Source organism: Artibeus jamaicensis, unplaced genomic scaffold (assembly GCF_021234435.1).
Source record: "Artibeus jamaicensis isolate MK-2021 breed Jamaican fruit bat unplaced genomic scaffold, CSHL_Jam_final contig_444, whole genome shotgun sequence".
NCBI lineage: Eukaryota > Metazoa > Chordata > Mammalia > Chiroptera > Phyllostomidae > Artibeus > Artibeus jamaicensis.
Genome location: NW_026521831.1, coordinates 5,763,611 through 5,775,663, shown reverse-complemented (window position 1 = coordinate 5,775,663; position 12,053 = coordinate 5,763,611).

Sequence of the window (12,053 nt, the reverse complement as noted above, 5' to 3'; positions counted from 1 at the left end):
TCCATATCTAAATTGCATTCAGTCCATTAACAGAGTTGGTTAAAAGGCTATTAAGACAAAAGCCAATATATGGTGGTTCTCACTTCTGTCTTCTCGGCAGCAGCGTCACCAGCCTCCCCCGAGCTCCCCGAAGGAGCTCACTGTCCTGCAGCGGAGGGACGCAGAGCTGGACTCCACCTCGAGTGGCGACAGGGACTGTTGACAAGGCTTTCGCTGGACAGGGTCACTGCCTACCCCTTTTCGTTTCCGTGAGGGTTCTTCTGGGGTTGGGTTTTATCTGGTTGACGGTGGCAGAGGGTGGGAGAAAGGCGCATTTGATATTCCAACTTCCAGTTGATGGATTTTGAACAGTGGGTATTTGAAACGATGTTTTCCTCCATTTCAGCTGATCAGAATTATTAACTAAACCGTCTGAGGCACCTTCTGGTGGAACTGTATCTTGCTCGGTTCGGTTTGTGAAACGTTTTAGTAAACAGAAGAAAGAATCGGGGACTAGCCACGCGCAGGCGCACAGTGCGCGCTGCCGAATCCACAGGCCCCACTGTCCCTGGTTTTAAATTCCGAGGGCTGTTCCCACACCCGCGCTCCCCACCCTCTGAGCGTGAGTGTGGCCTGATTTTACTTTCTGCTTCCAGTCCCCCTCCCCGCAGAATGGGACGGTGGGTCTGTTTTCCATTTTCAAAGCTACTTCAACACTTTTTATAATTTGTGAAGCAGGCTGTCAAAAGAAATTAGACCAGCACAGGGCACGTCGAGTCGGCATTTTCGTTCGAACCATCAGAACCCTGGAGACGACGCGAAGAGAAACCGGTGGCAAGTCGTCTAATCGCCCCCCCCCCCCAGCCCAGTGCGTGGGAAGCACTCACCGCCACCAGGCCAGTTGGGCCAAAGTCCTGTTTTGAAATGAATGGTTTTTCTGCTTCAAAAATGCAGATTTTTAAAAACTCCTAATGGTGTTTTTTTCTATTTCACCATTTAGAAGATACTAGGAATTGTAGTTTCATCTGAAAGTTTTGAAGCAGTCAGGGGTTGGAAAACTGTGCTGCTCAGCTCCTGGCCGTTCTCCCGGTCGGCTTTCTGGAACACCCTCGAGTCGCTCTCGGGCTTCAGCCGAGATGGCCCTGTCTTCCTGACCAAGGGCCTCCTGGCAGGCAAAGCCTAGTGAAGGGAACCCACGCATGCATGGAATTCTATTTCCAGCTTACATGTGTTTAGTAGCCCACATTCAGTTATGATCTTTTGTGGGTTTGCTTCCCTGACCTTGGGCCAGGTGGCTGAGGTGCCATCGAGGAAAGCGTGGTCCTCTTGACAGAGGTGAAGAGTGTCACTTGTCTCAGCAAATGATCAGAAAACCTGGAGGCCTTGTCGTGTTGGTTCTCTGCCAGGAGCTGAGGGGAGAGGGCCGGAGGCCATTTTATCCAGTGTTAGTTTATATGCTAAAATTCATATGCTATTTAAATGACTGTAACTAATTGCCCTTTGATAAAAATAGAACTGGCTTTGAAAGTCAGGTCACCAACTCTATGAAGTCAGGGAGGGCTGACGGCAGGCACAGCCGTGCCGAGGTTTTTCAGGGGACCCTCCAGCTGTTGATGGGCTTTACGTGAATGTCTGATGCACCTTTGACCTCACCTAACTGTACATCACTTCAAACTCACTTTCAGGAAATAGTTTTTGAATAGCTAATACACGCACATTCTAGATAATACAAAAATCAGTAAGAAAAAGGTGAATAGTGAAAAGTCTTAATTTGAAGATCAGGGACCTCCAAGGAATCTGACTAGAAAAGAATCCTATTTTTGTTTCATTAAAAACAACCCATGGCAAAAAACCAAAACAAAATGAACAAAACCACCTTTTCTTTTCCCTAGCGCCCATTCTCCTCCCCAGAAATAGAAACTGTTACAGGTTTGGGGAGAGCAGATGAATGCTTCCGTTTTTTCTCTACTGCAGTAAAGGGTCTTGTCAAGCTGTCCGTATTTTATGGAACCGTTCACAATGTTAGGACTTGTGCTGTCTCATCAGTTAGCCTCGGTTTTACGGCATCGTTGAGGTTCCATTAGTGAGTCCTTCGGTAGAAGAGACTGGCTTTGCCCGTCCGCACTGGGGACAAGGGACTGGCTCTGCAGCCCAGCACAGTCTCAGGCGTGGGTTTCCAAAGCCTCCGCCACCCGCACAGCAGCCTTCCTGGTGGCTCCTCGGCACCCAGGGTTTCCCCTCTGCCCCTCTCCTGTGTGCGGTTGTGCTTCCCGGTCCATCCTGGTGTATTCCTTTCATCTGGGGGACCGCCTCCATTAGAGAAGATGTGTAGGAGGGAAGCTTTTTGCAGTCTTGTGTGTCTGAAAATAATCTGTCCTCCCTTTTCTGTTGACTGGTAGTTCGATTCGTGTAGAATTAGAGATTGGAAAGCACTTCTCTGCAGTGTTTGGAGGACATTACTCTGGTACCTTCTGGGTTCCACATTGCTGATGAGCAGACGCCAAGTCATTTTGTCCTCTGTCAGAAACTTGTCATTCGGGTGTTGGGAACCCTGGGCTGATCTGCTAAGGTTCCGTGCACCCACCTCCCTCCGGGCCAGTTCCCCTAGAGAAGGTTCTTCCTGTCTCTTGCCCAGGGGTTGAATCGTTACAGGGTCCCCATTGTCTTAGCCTGGGCTACTGTAGCAAAAATACCAGGGGCTGGGTGGCTTTTAAATGAGAAGTCAGTGTCTGTCTGTCCCGAGGCAGGGAGCCTGAGTGTCAACTCGGTTGCTTCTGGTGAGGGTCCTCTTCTGCTCTTCTGGGTCGTAACTGCCAACGTCTTATACGTGAACACGGCGCAGAATGGAGAGGGGAAGCAGCTCGCCCCTGACTTTCGCAGAGGCATGAATAACCCCAGTCACGAGGGTCTGAGGCTCGACTTTGTCCAGTCCCAGTGACCGTGGGGAGGCCCCTGGTCCCGGCACGTGGAGAGGGAGGGCCCAGTGTAGGAATTCGGGGGGGCTCACAAACGTTCAGTCCGCCACGCCCACCCAGGGTGTCGATTGTGCCTTACGTGGTGTGTCAGGTCTAGCCCTAGATTGGAGGTTTTCTGTTTTTCCCTAGGAGTTTTACAGCGGCGTGTTTTACATTTCGGTCTGTCATCCATTTTGAGCTAGTGTTTGCATAAGGTCTGAGGTTTTTTTTGTTTTTTTAAAGATTTTATTCATTTATATTTAGAGGGAAAGGGAAGGAGCGAGGGAGAGAAATATCAATGTATGGTTGCCTCTCATGGGTCCCCTGCTGGAGACTGGTCTGCAACCCAGGCATGTGCCCTGACTGGGAATCAAACCGAGATCGTCTGGTTCGCAGGCCTGCACTCAATCCACTGAGCTACGCCAGCCAGGGCAAGGTCTGAGTTTTAAGTCAAAGTTCAGTTTTTTACATATAAATACCCAGTTGTTTGAGGGCCATTTTTTGCAGACTACCCTCCTTTGAACAGCTTTGCTCCTTTGTCAGACGTCAGCTGGACACGCTTGTAATGGGCGTGTTTCCAGATTTTCGGTTCTGTCTGGTTGGTGTGTATCTTCACCCGGTGCCACGCTGGTCTGGGTGTCACGGCTGTACCGGAAGCCGTATATCTGGTAGGCTGATTCCAACCATTCCTCCCACTCTGCCCTTTAAAAAGATTGTTTTAGTTATTAAAGAGCCTTTTGCTTTCTATGTATGTTTCAGAATAAACTCGTGTTTCCATGGGATTTGCATGTTTGCTGGGAGTTGGATAGGAATGGCATTAAAACCATAGGTCAGTTTTGGGAGAACTGGTCCTTACTCTGTTGAGTCTTCCAAGCTATGAACACAGCACGTCTATTTGGAACTTTGATTTCTTTCATCAGTATCTTGTAAGTTGCAGCATGAAGATCCTGCATGTGTTTTATTAAGTGACTGTAAATGGTGTTGTCTCTAGTAAATGGTGTGAACTGTGTCTTTAGTTTCAGTTTCCACGGGTCTGTGGTTAGTGTGAAGGATGCGCTGGTGTTGTGGGTGCTGATCTTGAGTCCTCTGACATCGATGAAGTCCGTCTGCCCATCGTAGCCCTCAAGTGTCGAGTTCTTGTAGCAGCAGGTTAGATCTTAGGGTTTCGAAAGGTAAACCGATAGTCAGTGTTTCCACGATTTTGACTAGATCGGTATTGTTTACCTCCATGTAGTATGATATATATATCTATTTTTTGGTAAAACTTTATTTTTCCTGTAATTAAAAAGGACTTTATTTTTTAATTATTTATAAAGTTTTCTACATATTTCTGATTCTTTAAAGTTTTTTCCATCAGACCCATTATAATACCCATCAACTTTTTTTTATGTGGTCATACCAGAAAAATCTATCAATTTTATTTCTAAGCGGAGGCCTCCCTGCTGGAGCTTTTCTTCTTGCTCCGTCAACCAGGAGTCATCCCAGGCCGCACACAGCTCCGCACGCAGGGCGACCCTGGTCTCTCCTGACCACTGCCTGTATTGTGTCTCCTGTCACTGGTTTCTGTAGCTTTCGTTCATGATTGTCTCTCTTATTTTGCACTAGTTCATCTTCCTTAAAAACATGCATGGAGGTTGTTACTGATTTTTTAAGTCCTTGCATGTTTGAAAGGAATCTGACTGCCTTTGCAGCTGACAGATAGTTTGGTATAGAAGCCTCGGTTGAAAGTTCTTGTCCTTCAGGTTCATGTTGCACCACTGCCTCGTAGCATTTAATGTCCCCGAGGGGAGGTCTGGTGTGTCCTGACCCCCTTTTCCCCAGGGAGCCCTTAGGACCTTCTCTTACTCCTTGGCGTGCTGATATTTCATGCCGTGGCAAAGCCTCTTGTCCTTTGTTGTATGGGACACACAATTATGTGTCAAACATTGAGCACTTTGTCCCAGACACTGTTTTAAACCTCGGAGATTCTGCAGTGACTTAAGACAGACAAAGTTTTCACTCTGCAGTTATGCAGCTTATAATCTGGTAGGGGGAAGATAAAAAAAAGTAATTACAATAATTTCAAAGAGCGGCAAATGCAGTGAAGAATATGAAACAGAAGACTGAATTTGCAGACTGTCTGTGGGACAGCGAGTGCTGTGTTAGTTAGGGGGACCAGGGAAGATCTCAGGAGACGTTGTGAGAGTTGAGGCCTGGGGGGCGAGAAGGCCGAAGCCTCCTGAGGAGGATAGTGCCTGATGGAGGCAAAACCTCCCCTCTGAGTGGAGGTGCCGAGCTCAGCAGGTTTGAGGGGCAGGAGGGCAGTGTGGCTGCAGAGGGCGAAGGAGGGAGTGGCAGGAAACGAAGCCGAGTTTTGGCGCTAGCCACTCCCCACAGGGCTACAGAGAGGGGTTCGGATTCTGTTCTACTTGAAATGAAAAGCCCTTGCACAGTCATACGCACGGGAGTGACAGGCTCCTGCTGGGCCCTTCCGAAAGCCCAGTCGAGCTGCTTTGAGAGGACACACTGGAGAGGAAGGAGCAGAAGCAGGTGACCTCTGAGAAGCCCGTTTCCGAAATGCATGTCGGGTCGGGACTCTGCTGCTCAGTGCTGGGCAGTGTTCTTCGTCCTTGGATTATTTTCTCCACTCCAGTTTCTCTGTTTCAGGTTTCTGGATTTATTAGCTGTTACTTATTGGACTTCTCTGTTTTTCTATATGTTTTCATTTCATTCTTGAGAAATTTCTCAAAAATTAGAAAGTTGAAAATAACAATAAATTGTTGGTGTCAGGTCATGACCTAAGTGGCAAGAATGTCAAGGAATGAGACTTGAGTTCCCCGGTGACTCATGGAAGGTGGTCTTGATTCATGGTTCCCAGGAGGTAGTGGGGACTTCCTCATTCAGCAGCTCCCTTGGCTGTGACTTTGGCGACAGTGCTGGGAACCACGCGAGCCCTGTTGCTCCAATCGGCAGTTTGGGCCGGTGGCTGTGCCTGTCCCTCTCCTCCAGCGTTTGGCCGGGGAATGCAGGTGGGAAGCCATCGCGTAGCTGTCTGCAGCTGAGGGCTGGTCGGCAGGGCACAGGGTTTCAGGCCCCTCCCTCTCCCTTTTCCTGCCACCTCCCAGGGACAACAGAGTTCTCTGTCGTTGTTTGGAAAGCCAGACACCAAATCCAGAGCTAAACTGAAGAAGGGCCCAGGGTCCTATCTCATCCCCTACCTCCCCTCCGTTTTCAGAAGAACATGCTTATGAGGGACAGACCGGTAGGAAGTCCTCATGGGGCAGCGATTGAGGTCACCTAGAGGACATTTGCAGTGGCCAGAGCTGGGTTCAGTGTGTGGGACGTGAGGGGACACGGTCCCACTCCTTCCTCACTACTCCGCAGTCCCCCTGAAATTGTTCCCACAGTCAGCGGGTGGCCCTTCACTTGCCACTGCCCACAGGGGGTTAGAGTCGGCCTGGGGACACAGCTGATGGCAATGCCGTCTCCTGTGTCACAGAAGGAGAAAACTGACGCTGCTTGGAGCTGAACCTCACCATTCTTTCTTCCTCTCTGATTTCTGAAATTGGAATTGCCCGATTACATACAGGATGCTCAGTATCTGAATTTCAGATAGACCCCAAGTACTTTCTCAGTATAGGTATGTCCCAAATACTGCTTGGGATGAGCTTATCCTAAAAACATCGCTCATTATCTGAAATTCAGATGGAACTGGGTGCCCTATGTTTCTACTTGCTGGACCCCACCTGGGGTGCAGCTGCCGCTGATTTTCAAATACCACAAGTCGGCGCTCAGGAAAGCGTGGTGCTGACCATGCACAGGAGTGTGCCTCAGAGCGTGTTCCCGAACATGTGATGTGGGACTCGGTAAGGGGCACGACCAGTGCTACAGACAAACGGCTTTCATCAGCTTCCGTGAAAGGCACGGTTCTGCACCTGGGTCACGAGAAACCCCCCTGATTGCCCTCCACCAGGAGGGAGCCACAGTAGCACAGTGTCCCAGGTGACAGTCGGCCCTTAGCTGTAGCTGGATTGAGGGGGGTAGCAGGTAAGACTCACCTTTTCTACGAAGCCAGAATGTACTGCCAGGACGCGAGCAGAGCTTCCCAGGGCCGCAGCTGGTGGCCTCATCGTGGGCAGCACAACGGACTGGTTCGTTCTTTTTTTTTTTAAATATATGTTATTGCTTATGTTATTACAGTTGTCCCATTTTTTATCCCCTTTATTTCCCTCTGCCCTGCACACCCCCCTCACTCACATCCCTCCCCCCGCCCCCACCCTTAGTTCATGTCCATGGGTTGTACATATCAGTTTGTTGGCTTCTCCATTTCCTATACTGTTCTTACCCTCCCCCTGTCTATTTTCTACCTACCATTTATGCTACTTATTCCCTGTACCTTTTCCCCCATTCTCCCCTTTCCCCATCCCCAGTGATAAACTTCCTTGTCATCTCTAATTCTGTGATTCTGTTTCTCTTCTAGTTGTTTGCTTTCATTTTTAGGTTTGGTTGTTGATAGTTGTGAGTTTGTTGTCATTTCACTGTTCATATTTTTTATCTTCTTTTTCTTAAATAAGTCCCTTTAACGTTTCATGTAATAAGGCCTCGGTGATGGTGAACTCCTTTAACTTGACCTTATCTAGGAAGCACTTTATCTGCCCTTCCATTCTAAATGACAGCTTTGCTGGATACAATAATCTTGGATGTAAGGCCTTGCCTTTCATGACTTGGAAAACTTCTTTCCAGCCCCTTCTTGCCTGCAAGGTTTCTTTCGAGGAATCAGCTGACAGTCTTATGGGCACTCTTTTGTAGGTAACTGTCTCCTTTTCTCTTGCTGCTTTTAAAATTCTCTCCTTTAGTCTTGGGTAATGTAATGATGATGTACCTTGGTGTGTACTTCCTTGGGGCCAACTTTTTTGGACTCTCTGAGTTTCCTGGACTTCTTGGAAGGTTATTTCCTTTGCCAAATTGGGTAAGTTCTCCTTCATTATGCTTAAATAAGTTTTCAGTTTCTTGCTCTTCCTTTTCTTTTGGCATCCCTATGATTCAGATGTTGTAACATTTAAAGTTATCCCAGGGGTTCCCAAGCCTCTCCTCACTTTTTTGAATTCTTGTTTCTTCATTTCGTTCTGGTTGAATGTTTATTTCTTTGTTCTGGTCCAAACTATTGATTTGAGTCCCGGTTTCCTTCCCATCACCGTTGGTTCCCCGTACATTTTCCTTTACTTCACTTTGTATAGCCTTCACTTCTATTTTGTGACCATACTCAACCATGTCTGCGAGCATCCTGATTACCAGTGTTTTGAACTCTGCTTCTGATGGGTTGGCTATCTCTTCATTGCTTAGTTGTATTTTTTCTGGAGCTTCGATCTGTTCTTTCATTCAGGCCATATTTTTTTTGTCTTGGTTTGCCTGATACGTAGTAAGGGGCGGAGCCTTAGGTGTTCACCAGGGTGGGGAAACTCACATCACTGTGTTGTGATGCTGTATGTGCAGGAGGGTCTGAGAGGGAAGAATGCTGCTTGCTCAGCTTTTACCGGGTTTCAGTCACTTCCCCCATTACCCACAAGCAAATTGGGCCCTGCTGGTGCTGATTCCCAAGTATGTGGGTTTGTGAACATTCTAGGACCCTTTGGGTCTCTCCAACAAACTCTACTGTGCGGCTGGGAGTTTCTCCAGCTGCTGCCTCAAACCCCACAGGTGTTTTCAGTCAAAGATTTGAGGCTTTATTTCCCCGAGTTGGAACCCTAGGTTGTGGGTCTGTCTCACTCCCCAGTTTTTCCTTTTAGTTTATCTGCATGTGAATGTGGGACCACCCGGTCCGCCAGCCGTGCCTGGTCTATGAGCCACCACCTCGCCCACCCTGGTTCTCCAGCCACCACCTTGCTGAGAGTCCTCTCCACCTGGCTGCCCATCTCTGTCCCTCCTACCGGTCTGGATAGATGTTTCTTCTTTAACTCCGTGGCTGTCAGACTTCCATGCAGTTCGATTTTCTAGCAGTTCTGATTGTTTTTTGTTTTTAAATTTGTCATCGTCCTTTTGGTTGTGCAAGGAGGCACAGAGTATCTACCTTTGCCTTCATCTTGGCCGGAAGTCTCTGGAGTGGTTCTAAAGAGACTAATTTCACAATGTGGCCATCAAAACCTCCCAGAATTCTCTGATTGTCTCCTGCTTAAGGCACAACAGAGAAGGCAAAATGTGAGTGGAAGCCGTGCATTTGGACTGCTTGGTTATCATTTCTTTCTGTGCTATGTGCTATTTCATCTAATGATTTCATGTGATTTAGGGTTCGGCAGGTTCTGGGTGAGGGATGAACCCTGCTCTTGTGGGCCCCAGTCCAGGAGCAGCAGCCAGAAGCACAGGCCAGACGGCATATTTCATTCATTTGCAGAGAGATTGTTCCAGCCTGGGCACTGGAAGCTTTTCTTTGCTGATCTTGTATGTTTCTTGTAACAGCCTGAGAGATTTGTCCCCATTTTATGGACAAGGACCTCAGGGGCTTCAATCCTGGGCCACAGTGGGCTTAGATGTCTTTCTGTGATCGGCGGGCACCCGTGTTCTATGTAGCAGCCCCAAACTCTTATGTCCAGGCCCAGCCGCTCATTTGCGATGCGGAAACCAAGGAAGGCTCAGTGAGATGAGGTGAAATGCTCAAAGTCCCGGGGTTGGGACTGGGCTGGTTTGCAGAGGGCCCGCTCAAGGTTCCCTAATGCCTGAAATCAGGTCCCCTGGGAACAGAGCCGGGGGCAGAAAGGGGTCCTGCATTCAGGAAGTTGACTGAGGGTCCTGGGGTTGGCGGCGTGGGCAGCCTTGTGCTGGGTGGTGCGTAACAATTTTCTGGCCTGGAGGAGTTCTGATTTGTAGTTTGCCAATTTCTGTGGTGTAAACTCTCTCAGCAGGGCTGAATTCTAGCTTTCAACCTGATGTGACTGAATTCAGAGTTCACAAGTGGTGCTCCGAATTGGCTCCCACGAGCTCTCCCACGGGGGCGTGAGGGATACAGGCCAAGGCGGAGGGAGAAGTTTAGCCACGGTGCAGTCACGGTAAAGGGAGGCTGGGCTGGCCCTGCAGAGTAGCCCCAAACTGCAGAGGGAAGGGCCACCTCCGTGCCCCCTTCTCCCACACCGACCCGGCACTGGGGCTGCGCAGTGGTGTGCTGAGGGCCCTCGTGAGTTCCAGCCCTGAACTGCAGGCACGCCTCAACCTCGCTTCTTGGTCTTCACCAGCAGGGAACTCTTTGTCCACCTCCATTACCCTGTGTTCTTGACGCTTGGACAGTAGGTGGATGACAGTGATCGGCTGAATGTTCGAGCGCGATCTGGTGGCTAAGTCTCCGGCTCGGCACATGAGTTTCAGGCTCTTGGCTGTGTTTTGCTGTGTGAAGGCGGATTCCCCCACCTGGGAGGATGAGGGCGTTTGCACTGGAACCTTGTGCCTCCTGTGATCCACCTGCCGCTCCCCGGTGGGAGAGATTGAGAGGAGACCCTGTGATTGGCATAATTGGTGCATTTGATAAGGAGTTTCCCTTGAGTGAATCACCTTTTATTTGGGGAAATGAGGATATTAGAAAGTAAGAAAACAGTTCAAAATTACTACAAGGTTCAGGAATTCTAGTGAATGGGCGGTGCCGGGTCATACTTGTGCCATGTTATGTGGGTGGACACAGCAAAGAAGGAGCATTTCTGGAAGACCTCACAAGGTAAAGTTGTTCCCGTCCCCCGTATCACAGATGCTTTCTTTCCTCAGCGGACAGGTGGCATCTTGGGGACACCTGTGTTCTGTGGCCAGCATCCTGGTGCCGCCCGGCCTGTGCAGGTGTTGGTCTCTGCTCTGCGATGCTTCCTTTCCCACAGGGTAGCCCTGATTTCTGGGGGTCCCTTCTCCAGGCTGCACAAGCCGAGGCTCTGGTCCAGTCCACCCTCTACCTGAACAAACGACCCAAGCGCCATCCCAGAGGTCCCCTAGTTGTGTGGGGGGGATTGCAGGAGGATCCAGTCCTTCCAGAGGTTGACGGCACACCCACCACTTTTCCTGTGATGGTCAGAGTGTTACTTCCCATGGCCTTCGAACCCTCGTTCCCCTGGCCTCTTCCAAGGGCCTCCCCACCTCCTCCCCTCGCATTGCCATCTGTCGTTCTAGAAATCCCTGTTCCCCTGGCTTGTGTAGTCTGTCTCATATTGGCTATTTTCTAAAAATGGTAAAGACCTACGACACTCGTTTTCAATTGTACCCTGTGGGGAATAGGAGGAAAGACTCAAGAAGGTGCTCTAGAAATTGTGCGGGAAAACCAGTTGGAAACAGAGGTCCGCCCCTCGGAGTTCACACGGGTGGGAGGCACCTGACAGCAATGCCTCGTGGTGCTGCAGACGGAAGGCTCCTCCGGCGGCTCGTGGCACTCCCTCCGCCCCAAAGCCCTTTCTCCTCTTTTTCAAGTAATTCATTCCTACGGGGTTTTTGAGAGTTTGGTTTCACTTCCTCCAAGAAGCCTTCCCTGATCTCATCAATCTGGCTCGCATAGCCCTCCTACTTGCTCCCTGTTTACACTTACAAACAACAGTTGTTTATAATTCAACATCTATATGCTGTCTTTCCCCCAAAAAGCTCACAGAAATACCGGAAGAAAAGTTGTCTGCTCACTTAATCCTAGATGCCCAGCGAACATGAGACACTCAATAAATGAATTTCTGGTGGGGTAAGTGAACGACAAAGCCTCCCTGTTTGCAGAGTCCCGGGCACAGGGAGTTTGGGACGCAGAGTTTGCTCTCACACGGAGCTCAAGGAGAGGTTGGGAGACATGCCGCTGACCATCTTGTTTCAAAATCGGGTTGAACTAGAAGTCAACAAAATTTAATTCATTCAAATAGCACACTGGGTATGCCTCCAGACTAACGGATGAAATTTATACCCTTTAAATCTTCGCAATGGAAATTCAAGGACAAAGAGTAAGGAACAATGATTAGTCACATTATTTAAGCATGAAATGAACACAAAAGATTCAAATGCACACGATGTTTTTATGCAGTTCTTACTGAGACGGCTCTCGCTGTAATAATGTAACGGGGGGTGGGGTGGGGCATGAAGAATTCTGTGCTTTCCCGGAACCGAGCCCCAGCGCCGCCAGCCGCTCGGATCCACACCCGCCTC